Below are 12,772 nucleotides of genomic sequence, written 5' to 3'. Positions count from 1 at the left end.
CATTTTGACAGGCAACACGCAATTTTGCTCTTCTTTTTCCGTCATCGCATTTCCCTACTCCAACTGATTCTGCTACTCGGAATCAGAATGACGTTCTGAATCTGGAGCTCCGATGCAACACACAAAGAAAAGGAGGGAACAATTGTGTATCTTTATTGGATGCAGAAGGGAGTTCAATTCCTGAAGTGCAGATGCAGACTGAGGGAGATCGAAAATTTCTTTAAAAGAACTTGATTGTGAAGACGAAGAAGAGGGAGTCGAAGAGCTCTGGGGAGAGGAGGACATGAATCACGGGAGTCCTTGCATATCTAGAAAAGGAAAACTGATAACGATGAACTACAGCCGATCAGAGAGGAACGAGGAGAAAACGGAGAGTTCGTGCGCCGCGTTATCGCCTGTGCATCGGTGAACCTCGTCTCGCTGCAGTGATCGGGCCAGTAAGATGGGGCATTCGGCCGTGTGGAACTCTCATCCCAAGAAGTATGGAGCAGGATCTCGCGCATGTCATGTGTGCAGGAACGGCCATGGCTGGTTCGGAAGTACAACATCATGTGCTGCCGTCAGTGCTTCCGGATTTATGCCAAAGACATCGGCTTTGTAAAGTACCGTTAATGCGATGGAGAGGACTTACTGTGGGTGGATTCTACAGCTTGGAAGTAGTTGGGGTATTCCTTTCAGCCTGTTAGCCTGAAGGTGCTGCCAGGATTTTTGTATGGATTGCCTGCCCAGTGATTTAGAAAAGAACAATTTTGGAGCTACTCGTTATCCAGTGGCAGAACATGTATAGATGAATTCGGGATGTACCAGTGAGCCGAGATGCGATTTTGTGATATCACTTGTGTTTGATAAGGCTGTACTTGAGCCTACATTTTGTCCTATGTATGCACAAATGTGTGTCCAACTTAGCAAAGTGCCCGTTCTACAACTAATTGCTGCAGCAAACATTGGATTCGCAAAGTGCTTGTTCTCAAAGGGCTTGCAAAACCAACAGAAGTAGAAGATGGTGTGGGCACAAGAAGCCAGCCTATGACGAGGCAGCAGTGAGCATTGTGGCCTCACTTAATGCCTGTGCTAAGCAGAAGGATCTGATCGAAGGTGCTAGGCTACATGCAAATGTTTTGAAGAGCGGCCTGCTCGAAAGTAACCGCCATATAGCGAACACTCTTGTCAGGGCTTTGAGGGTGCAGCACAAAGATGTTATAAATCATACCTATATTCATTTCCTGAAGATGTTATGCTTGGCCAACTGGTCTCTTTCTCTCTGAGTTCTTGTTTACTTATCCTGCCATGTTTACTACGCGCTGCTGTTTGGAGATTGGTGCTGGTGTGGAGGGTAAGCAATATCTGCCTGGCTTACTTGAATGCTTCAAAGAGAGCTGCTAAAGCCATCCTGGTTCACGCGAACGCTGCCTGAAGTGCTATGAATGCAACCATGGACAACTACAATTATACACTCTGAACAGCGCACTAATGTACCAACCCGCTATCATTTCCAGCATGTCAATGCCTCATGAAGAGCTATTAGTTTTGTCTTGATTTAAGTACCATTTGTCCTTGAACCACACCATCAAACTAACTTGAAGAAAGAAGTCGTGCTGTCCAAATTTCCAGCTCACCGATTGCTATTTCTGCTTTTATGCCTGTATATCATGAATGATGAGAAAACATGAGATTTCAAGGCAGATTCTAAGCTTTCCTTTGATCATCCATATTCCTCAACAGAAATTGTGTTTGTTCCTGATAAAGAGTGCCAGAAATCTGATTTATTAGCCACAATTGATGAATATCTCTGGATCTGACAATTCAGAGGCTGTTCAAGTTTCTTCTTCTTGAAACAGTGTCTTGGGATTAATTTCTCATCTTGATTAGTCACCTGTTTGATCTTTTATCTTGAAATTAGTCAAGGTCTTCTGTAGACACGACTTTGCTTTGCTTTGGCAAATCCTTGGACATCTTTGGTGAACCCGACGTGAAAGCGTCGCAGAAATTTCAGGATGGGAGATACTTCAGCCTCTATTTCAGCTTCTTCTACAATTCCAGCTGCCTCTACTTCAGCTCCATCTATGACTGCTGTGTCAAGTACTTCAACGGAGGATGTAAAACAGATTTTGCAGAATATGTCCATGTATATGCAGCTTCAAAATCAGCAAACACAAATGTATATGCAGCAGCAACAACAATTGCATCAACAGCAGTTGTCTCAGCAAAGGCAACTCTATTCAGAGCAGGAGAATGCAAACAGCGCGACTAAGGCTATTGAAGCAGTTGAGAGTGAGAAGAAGCTATTTGACAGGCGTAATGTTTCAGCATATTTGAAGACATATGAGATCAAGATGGGGTTTTTTGGAGTTCCTGCTGGACTTATGAGTAAGTACTTCCTTCGTCTTGTCACACCTGCTTTGAGGACAAAAGTGACTGATCTTTTTATTCAAAATACACATTGGCAAGATTTTAAGAAGGCTCTAAAAGAAGAATACTTCCTTGAGGACTTTGGTATGGCTACTCGGCGGTCATTCTGAGAGTGGGTCTACATGCCAAACAAGGGTCTTGCTGCTTCGGAGTTGATTCGAGAATTCGAAGAGAGGTATAGTCAGCTTGATGCCATTGAACAAAGAGCATTGGATGTTGAAAAAGTTGAGCTTTTCTTGCAAGCTGCAGATCCTGCTCTTCAAGAAGAATTGAGTGAGCTTCTTGAAGATCGCACGAAGCCTATGGGTCTTAAAACTGATTGGCAGGCTGCTCAGGATGCAGTCTCGACTTTGACCAAGAGGAGGATATGGAAGACTCGCCTATAGAATGGTTCCATGACACCTACACCATCATCAGCTCCTATGCCTACTTCTATCCCTGTTATTTCTTCTCCTCCTCGGCCAGTTTCTTGGCCTATGCCAGTGCCTACTGTTTCTACTCCACCTATTCCTCCTGTTCCACGACCGATGCCTACACCTTCTGCTCCAAAACCATCCGCTCCATCGGTGCCTACCTCTCTTGATGACATAATCAAAGGCATCATAGATTTGACACTTGAGTCAGTCAAAGCGGAGTTGGTGGGTAAGTTGAAGGAGCACTTTGCTTCGACTGTGCCTACTACTTCTTCTAGTGCTCCTACTGCACCTAGGAGTGCTCCTAGTGCACCTAGGAGAGATCGGAGATGTATTTGGTGTGATAGTACGGAGCATCAGCATTGCAGGGATTGTGACTCTTTCCAGGATGCAAGGAGGCAGAATTTGGTATATTGGGGGCAAGATGGTAAGATTTGGTTGACTGAGACAGGAGCTCCACTTGCTACCAACTTTGGTAAAGGTGGAATGAAGAAGTTAGTGGAGGACATGGCTGCGCGTACTTCTTATGTGACAGTTAGAGGTGATGCTTCTGCATATGGAGTACAGATTGAGAAGGGATTAGAGACTCAGTCCGCACTATGGACTTATGCTATGGAGACTGCAAACAAGGGGAAAATTCAGCAAACTGTTTTGACTAGTGCAGGCTCTAGCATCAGATCAGAGACAGGTTGGGACTCGCCTGTTGACAGGTACTCTATTTATGCTTATTTGGCTAAATCTCATGGTGCAGATGTACTTGTTGAGGAGAAACGTAAGAGGGATGAAGAAAATCCAAGTGCAGCTAAGAAGACTAGAGGGGGTGAGTTTGTTTCTCCACCTACTGCAGGACCGTCTTCAAGACCAGGGCCAGATCGACAGATGGAGGATGCTCAAAAGAGGGAAAAGAGGCAAGAGCCTAGAGAGAGAAAGCAGCCAGGATTCAGATTGATGTCCGATATTGAGACATCTACAGACATGAAGAAAATCTTTAATGATAAGATACTTGGCAGTGAGGTGACTTTCACTATTTCTGAGATTTTGGGCATCTCAAAAAGAGAGTTTCAGGATCAGTTTCAGGAGGTCTTGAAGAGGAAAAGACATGCATTGGTTACCACTGATACATAGGGAGTTTTGATTGGAGAGTTGGATGAGGATGATGATGAGGTTATGGTTAATAATGCTTTTGTTTTTCCGCAGGTAGAGAAGAGGGTTCAGCCTATGCATTATGCTGAGATTGATGAGCCTGTCATGATACCGCGTAGTCACTTTTCGCGCAGCCATTGGGCTAGAGCAACTACAGAGACGATGGTAAAGGTTGGAGAAAAACAGGTGCCTTATGTTGCATTGGTTGATCATGGTTCAAAGATTAATCTCATAGTTCATGGAGTTTATGAGAGTAACAGATGGCCTATGGATATAGAGCATGGGTGGCGTATGAGAGCCGCCAATAATACTGCAGGTGATTTATATGCTGCTTGCCCTAGTGTCAGGGTTTCTATTGGTGATGTAGAGGAGGATTTTCATTTCTTTGTGCAGGATTCATGCTCTTATCCCATAATTCTTGGTCAGCCATTCATTACAGAGATGCGCATAGAAACAAAGGTCATGGATGATGGATCTGCTTATGCACGGATTCGCAGTAAAGATGGTATGAGAGCAGTTCAGTTTATGACTGTATGTGTGAACCATGTTAGAAACAGGGATACTCTCAGAGATGCACCCTTGCCCACTGTGAGGGATTCGGGTTTTCATTAGGTACCGCCATTTCGCGAGACGACGGTTGTACAGAGAAGAGGAGATTGGAGTTCTCGCCTCCTGGCAGCAGTGTTTTCTCCTCCGGTTATGTTGGGATTTCAGCAAACAGTTCGATGAGCTATCAGAAGACTTCTAGGTTGCCTAGAGCTGCCAGGCAGTATATATGCAGGAAGGAGAAAATTTTGAAAAATGCAGGAATTTTGGAGGATGATGAGTACATAGATGGTATGTATGACAGTGTGATTTGTGCAGATACGATGGCAGAGATGGGAGATATGCTGAAAACTGATATGCTGAATTGTCATGGTAATGTATTAGTGCAATCCCTGGACATGTTTCATGAAATCGTAGATTTTATGTCACAGATTGAGTCAGAGGCTGAGGAAACTCAGCAAAGAGTGTTGAGTGCTGAAGAAATTCAGCAAACAGAGTTTCCAGCTGGTTATGATCAGCTTTCAGAGAGACAGAGGGCTGAAAATTTTCAGCCAACAGAGTTTACTGCTGAAATATTTCAGCATTCAGAGTTTGGGGCTGTTCCTATGCAGTCCATAGAGCAGAGGACTGAGAATATTCAGCCATTGGAGTGCAGAATTGCTGATTTACAGCAAGGTTTATGTAATGCAGAAGAGCATAATGAAGCTAGGGTTGACACGAAATACAAAACTGTGGATAAGAAGGTGAAGCCGGTTGCTGTACCGCTTCCATCTGACAGTGATCAGCAAATAGAGAGGGCTGCTAAACAGCAGATTTTGAGAAATCCGGAGCATATTGGTCATAAATTTTCAGCAGAGACACTTGCTGAATTGAAAATTGGAAATGGTGATTTCTTGTTACCCATAGAGAAGCAATGCTTTCAGGATATGCTTGAGCATCATGGAAGGGGATTTGCTTTTGTCCCACATGAGATTGGATGTGTGAATCCTGATGTTGTTGCTCCTATGGTCATTTTTACTATTCCTCATATCCCATGGAATCTCCGACCTATTCCAGTGCCTAAGGCACACTTGCCAAAGCTGATTGATTTATTGAATGAGAAAATCAGGATGGGAATCCTTGAGCCTTCATCTGCACCATACTCAAACAGGTTGTTTACAGTTCCAAAGAAAAATGGTACTCTCCGATTTATTCAGGACATGCAGCCAGTGAACAGAGTTACTATCAGGAATGTTGGTATAGGTCCAGTTGTGGATGAGTTTGCAGAGGCATTTGCTGGACGTGCCATCTATTCTTTGGGTGATTTGTATTCAGGATATGATCAGTTTCAGCTGGCTTTGGAAAGCAGAGACATAACCACCATGAGAACTCCTATTGGGCTTGTCAGGATGTGTACCTTGCCTCAAGGTGCCACTAATTCTGTTGCAGATATGATGAATGCAATGTATAAGGTCCTTCGTGATTACATACCTCAGCTTACTATGCCTTTCTTGGATGATGTGCCCATTAAGGGGTGTGCAGAAGAAGAAAAGAATGAGAGCCTAAATGAGCAGGGATGCAGATACTTTGTGGCTGATCATATTTCAGCATGTGAGAAGATTTTGGCTAGGTTAGAAGAAGTGAACTTGACACTTTCAGGGCAAAAATCTTTTTTTGGAGTGAATGAGGTTGTTATTGTTGGGCATATGTGTGGATATTATGGCAGGAAACCTTCACCTGATAAGGTGAATGCTATAGGCAAGATTGCAGAGTATTGTTCTACTACTTCGGAGGTACGGAGATTCATTGGTGCTTGTGTGTTTTATATAATTTGGATACCTCATTTTGCACACATTGTAGATTGTTTGTATCAGCTACTTCGAAAGGGGCAGAAATTCTATTGGGATGAGAGCCACACTAAAGCCATGCGGAAATTGAAGAAGTTATTGCAGAATGCTCCAACTCTCAGGAAAGCGGATTATAATTGTGATAGGCCTATTGTATTGACAGTTGACACTAGTCCAATTGGCATAGGTTGGGCTGTGGGTCAAGATGATGCAGATGGAAATAGGTATGCTATTCGGTTTGGGGCGAAAGTCCTAAACGAGAGACAGAGGAGATATCCACAAATCAAGAGGGAGTTATTGGGGATTGTCACGGCTCTCAAATGTGACAAGGAGTACTTTATTGGAGCTTCAGTTGTGGTAGAGACAGATTGCTTGCCATTGATTGGTATGATCACGAGTTGCTCTACTCCGGATATAGCTATGTTGAGATGGATTGCATACATCAAGTCATTAAATCCGGAATTTAAACACATAGCAGGGAAGGATAATCCAGTGGCAGATATGTTGTCTAGAGCCAGATATGATGATGAGGAGACTCTACTTGCAGAAGAGGATGATGCAGAAATTTCAGCCATTATGGTTGATCATGTTTGTCATGTCTATGATATTGTGGCTTTTACAGAAGAACTTTATGATGGAGATTGGTTGCAGATTGGCAGGTACCTTAGTACACTAAGCAAAAGAGATGAATGGATAGATGAAGAGTTCAAGAAGATCAGAAGGAAAGCTTATGGTTATTTTCTCAAGGACGGATTTCTTTGGAAGCATCCGAAGAAAAGAGGCGGATTACCTTTGCGGGTTGTCTGCGATAGAGAGACACAGTTACAGGTGATGAAGGAGTTTCATGAGAGTCCTTGGGCTGGTCATAGAGGAGTATGGGCTACTTATGAGAAAATCAAGGAGAAATATTGGTGGAAAGGCATGTACAGAGATGTTTCTCACTTTGTTGAGACTTGCAGAGACTGCCAGATGTATTCAGTAGTGCGTCATAGAGATGAGCTTCATCCGACCTATCCGCTATGCATTCATTATAAGTGGGTAGTTGATTTGGTTACCATGCCTATGGGTCTATGGCAGATGAGATACATTGTTTTGGCTAGAGAGGATCTTACTAATCTTGTTGAGGGCAGATCTTTGAGAACGAATACCACTAGTGCAGTGTGTAAGTTCTTATTGGAGGAAATTTTCTGCAGGTATGGTTGTGTGGGTAAGATCACTGCGGATCGTAGTGAATTGGATGCAGATGAAGCTAGGGAGTTTTTCTCTCAGCTAGGAATCAAGTTGGCTCTAACCACAGCATACAATCCAGAGGGAAATGGAAAGAGTGAAAGAGGGCATCCGCCGATAGTGAAAGCATTAGCCAAAGCATGCAGCGGACGGATTGGAGAATGGCCGAGACTTCTACCATTTGCTTTATGGGCTGATCGTATGACTCATAGTGTTACCACAGGATATATGCCTGCAGAGTTGATGTATGGTCAGAAACCTGTTATGCCGATTGAGACTTGTGCTTTGACTTGGTCAGTTTTACCTTGGCAGGAGGATTTGACGAGAGAGGAGCTCTTAGCTCTTCGGATTCGACAGTTGGAAAGGAGACCTGAGGATATTCAGCTAGCTATTGATAGGTTGAAAGTTGCTAGACTAAGGAACAAGGACAGGTTTGATAGCAAGCATCGCTTGCGGCCTAGAGCAATAGAAGAGGGAGATTGGGTATTGGTCTTTGATAGCAGCCTTGAAAATCAGCATACTACACTTCGGAAGATGGTGAAAAGATGGTTTGGGCCATACATAGTCAGACATGTCTTTGATAATGCAACATATGAGCTGACTGAATTGGATGGGACAGTGCTTAGAGTGCCTATTGCTGGAAAAAGAATCAAGATTTTCAAGAAAAGGGATGATGAAGACTATGCATTGGAAGAATTTTCAAGAGAAGAGCAACGACAAGAAACTCCAATGGAGGAGACAGATAATCTTGTTGATCTACCGGAAATGCATAATGAAGAGATTGATCTGTTTGTAGATCTTGATGATAATGATCATGGGTAGTTGGCCCATCCGGAGGATGCGCAGGATTAGAGGGGGTGGATGTCATATTGCTGCGCATTCGAGATGTGAAAACCACCCGAAAGTTGTGTGTGCGATTTAATACTTTATGCACACTTAGTTGTTGTGATTACATTTATTCTCTGTGTATGAGTATAGATGCTCACATGAAGGGCTTCACTTCAGACGTTTTTATTAATAGCACAATTATTAATATTTATGGTAAATGTGGCAGCATTTTAGAGACAGAGGCGCATTGCAGATCGTTTGAGGAGGTTTCTTAGAGTTTGGAGAGACTGGCAAACCGTTCCATCATCAATTCGGCCTGGGACAACCATACCAAGTCAATCTTTGGTGGGAATTTTGCAGCCAAAAACCCCCCAAGAAGCAAAAGTTGCACCTTTACTTGCAAGAAGTGATATTATAGTTACACGAAATATTGAGTGGGCCAATCTTTTGGTTGGTTTTGAACAAGCAAATCGATATGTTATCATGGACCCTCGAGAAGGATTAATGATGGTTGGGTACATAATTGAATCAAGCCATTGGCTGCTTCGTCAATTTCTACACCGAAGGCGGCCATTCATTGCTTCTATTATGGATGCATCAGGCAATGTCCTATTTACTGTGAGGAGATCGCCTTGGTTCATTAACAGCACGATTTATGCTGAGATAGATGGAGGAGTTGTGGGCTTTGCCGAAAGGAGATGGAATTCTAGGGGCTTTTTCGGGGACAAAGGAGCCGTGCTTTAGGGGAAAGGAGCCGTGTTTTGGGGGGGAAAAAGAGAAGCTTTTGTGTTTTTGAAAAGTGCTTTGGGGAGAGAAAGGGAAAAAGTAAGGAGGACGATACTCTGCGCTGGGAAAACAGAGGACGGCATCAGCTGTGAGGAGGAGGCTTCAACGGAAAAGCATCGATTACAGAAGAGGGTTCGACGGAGGGTTCGACGAAGTAGCTGAGAGGGGGTGGTCTTCAATCTGGCAAAAAGGCTACTTCATGAAAAGCCATTGGGACATCGAGGACGATCACTTTGACAGGCAACACACAATTTTGCTCTTCTTTTTCCGTCATCGCATTTCCCTACTCCAACTGGTTCTGCTACTCGGAATCAGAATGACGTTCTGAATCTGGAGCTCCGATGCAACACACGAAGAAAAGGAGGGAACAATTGTGTATCTTTATTGGATGCAGAAGGGAGTTCAATTCCTGAAGTGCAGATGCAGACTGAGGGAGATCGAAAAATTCTTTAAAAGAACTTGATTGTGAAGACAAAGAAGAGGGAGTCGAAGAGCTCTGCGGAGAGGAGGACATGAATCACGGGAGTCCTTGCATATCTAGAAAAGGAAAACCGATAACGATGAACTACAGCCGATCAGAGAGGAACGAGGAGAAAACGGAGAGTTCGTGCGCCGTGTTATCGCATGTGCATTGGTGAACCTCGTCTCACTGTAGTGATCGGGCCAGTAAGATGGGGCATTCGGCCGTGTGGAACTCTCATCCCAAGAAGTTTGGAGCAAGATCTCGCGCATGTCATGTGTGCGGGAACGGCCATGGCTGGTTCGGAAGTACAACATCATGTGCTGCCGTTAGTGCTTCCGGATTTATGCCAAAGACATCGGCTTTGTGAAGTATCGTTAATGCGATGGAGAGGACTTACTGTGGGTGGATTCTATAGTTTGGAAGTAGTTGGGGTATTCCTTTCAGCCTGTTAGCCTGAAGGTGCTGCCAGGATTTTTGTATGGATTGCCTGCCCAGTGATTTAGAAAAGAACAATTTTGGAGCTACTCGTTATCCAGTGGCAGAACATGTATAGATGAATTCGGGATGTACCAGTGAGCCGAGATGCGATTTTGTGATATCACTTGTGTTTGATAAGGCTGTACTTGAGCCTACATTTTGTCCTATGTATGCACAAATGTGTGTCCAACTTAGCAAAGTGCCCGTTCTACAACTAATTGCTGCAGCAAACATTGGATTCGCAAAGTGCTTGTTCTCAAAGGGCTTGCAAAACCAGCAGAAGCAGAAGATGGTGTGGGCATGAGAAGCCAGCCTATGACGAGGCAGCAGTGAGCATTGTGGCCTCACTTAATGCCTGTGCTAAGCAGAAGGATCTGATCGAAGGTGCTAGGCTACATGCAAATGTTCTGAAGAGCGACCTGCTCGGAAGTAACCGCCATATAGCGAACACTCTTGTCAGGTCTCTGAGGGTGCAGCACAAAGATGCTATAAATCATACCTATATTCATTTCCTGAAGATGTTATGCTTGGCCAACTGGTCTCTTTCTCTCTGAGTTCTTGTTTACTTATCCTCCCATGTTTACTACGCGCTGCTGTTTGGAGATTGGTGCTGGTGTGGAGGGTAAGCAATATCTGCCTGGCTTACTTGAATGCTTCAAAGAGAGCTGCTAAAGCCATCCTGGTTCACGCAAACGCTGCCTGAAGTGCTATGAATGCAACCATGGACAACTACAATTATACACTCTGAACAGCGCACTAATGTACCAACCCGCTATCATTTCCAGCATGTCAATGCCTCATGAAGAGCCATTAGTTTTGTCTTGATTTAAGTACCATTTGTCCTTGAACCATACCATCAAACTAACTTGAAGAAAGAAGTCGTGCTGTCCAAATTTCCAGCTCACCGATTGCTATTTCTGCTTTTATGCCTGTATATCATGAATGATGAGAAAACATGAGATTTCAAGGCAGATTCTAAGCTTTCCTTTGATCATCCATATTCCTCAACAGAAATTGTGTTTGTTCCTAATAAAGAGTGCCAGAAATCTGATTTATTAGCCACAATTGATGAATATCTCTGGATCTGACAATTCAGAGGCTGTTCAAGTTTCTTCTTCTTGAAACAGTGTCTTGGGATCAATTTCTCATCTTGATTAGTCACCTGTTTGATCTTTTATCCTGAAATTAGTCAAGGTCTTCTGTAGACACGACTTTGCTTTGCTTTGGCAAATCCTTCGACAGCGTTCGAGTAGGATGGGCTGAGTGAGTAAATATGAAAGGTTCCAGGGCCAATTTTGGGACTCATCCCAAAATTTCCATCACTTGGATGCATCGAACGTGGCATGTTTTTTTTGAAATGTTGAAAAAATCATCGGGCAGAGTGATTGTGGGCTTCACACTTAACTAGCACTTCCAAATTCTACCTATGCATGAAGGAGAAGGTGTGGGTATACCTGTAGTGGGCAACAAACTTGTCGATGGCATGATTGAAGCAGATCCATGCAATGAAGCTCTCTCTCTCTCTCTCTACCAGGGTGGTTTCAAATGAGCTCTCCCTTGGCCTCTTGGCTATTAAACCCCTTCCCTGCAAGGTTCTTGCCACTCCTTCTCCCTCTGTTGTTGACCTCAATCCCCTTAAGCACTCCTTCTTCCTGTTTTTCTTGATTTGTGTCCTACTTTGGCTTGGTTTACAACAACAAACCCCATGCTTTTTCAATTGATCTCTTAACCTTAACCTACTCTAAATGCAACAAAAATCGGAAGCAAAGTACTGAACTGATTTCTCCTACTCTTCTATTTATCCAACTATCAAAATAACCAAAATACTTGTTGTGAAGATAAAAAACCCCAAACTTCCTACCTATCTCAAGCTCTAGTTTGGGGATGAAACCCTTACTTCGATACTCGATTTGAAGCATACAAGCACTCAAGCTTGAATCCAAAACCAAAATGTAGAGGTGAGCTCAAGCGCAACCGCCAAGACCCACATACCACTTATTGTTCAAGTGTTTCAAGTAAGCACTAATGGCTACCTCTCACATAGCAGACACACTATCCCTCTCTATGAGTGTAGTGAGCTTACCTTAATGCCCGATCTAGTTACTTCCTCTCTCAAGAACTCCGATAGCTCCACGATTCGTGATGCAAGCTCAAGCATCCCTCAAGCCTTTTCCTCCAAAGTCCATCCTCCATAGCCATGTGTGAGATGAGAGAATAGAAGAGATGAAGAAGAGAGGAGATGGTGGAGGGATTCACCTCCAAGATCCCTCACCCTCACACACTCACTCCCTCATTCTTTCACACTCCCTCCATCAAGCACTCACAAGCAAGAAAGCAAGAGAAAATAAGAAGAGAATAAGAAAAGTTCACTTTGCCACACACCAAAGAATGAGTTCTCAGTCACTTTTTGAACTTTATATACATGCCCTAAAATCCCATGGCCATCCATCCTTTTTACATGGCCGGCTGTGGCCTAGGCCCTTTTCTCCATTGTCATCCTACCTTCCTAGCTTTCTTTCTATAGTCCATCTACCTTTACAATTTTCATAAGTGAGAACCTGATGCTCTTTAAAAAAATCCTTATGCACCTTGCGCTCTTTTACAAAAGTATTGACTTGCGCTTTTTCTTGTGCGCATTTTTCCTTAATTTAGGA

The 12,772-nt window shown here is 43.6% G+C and overlaps 2 pseudogenes; both read left to right on the top strand.

Moving 5' to 3' along the window:
* The first annotated feature begins 442 nt into the window (after window positions 1-442).
* On the top strand, window positions 443-830 carry LOC148008855 (small ribosomal subunit protein uS14 pseudogene; annotated as a pseudogene).
* A 9,019-nt stretch (window positions 831-9,849) lies between these two features.
* On the top strand, window positions 9,850-10,019 carry LOC148008854 (small ribosomal subunit protein uS14 pseudogene; annotated as a pseudogene).
* The last annotated feature ends 2,753 nt before the right edge of the window (window positions 10,020-12,772 follow it).

The sequence above is a fragment of the Lygodium microphyllum genome, unplaced genomic scaffold (assembly GCF_053477565.2).
Source record: "Lygodium microphyllum isolate KBCC unplaced genomic scaffold, Lygodium_microphyllum_v1.1.10 scaffold_60, whole genome shotgun sequence".
Taxonomy (NCBI): domain Eukaryota; kingdom Viridiplantae; phylum Streptophyta; class Polypodiopsida; order Schizaeales; family Lygodiaceae; genus Lygodium; species Lygodium microphyllum.
The sequence above is the reverse complement of the archived record's forward strand: the minus strand, read 5'-3'. Positions and strand labels throughout refer to the sequence as shown.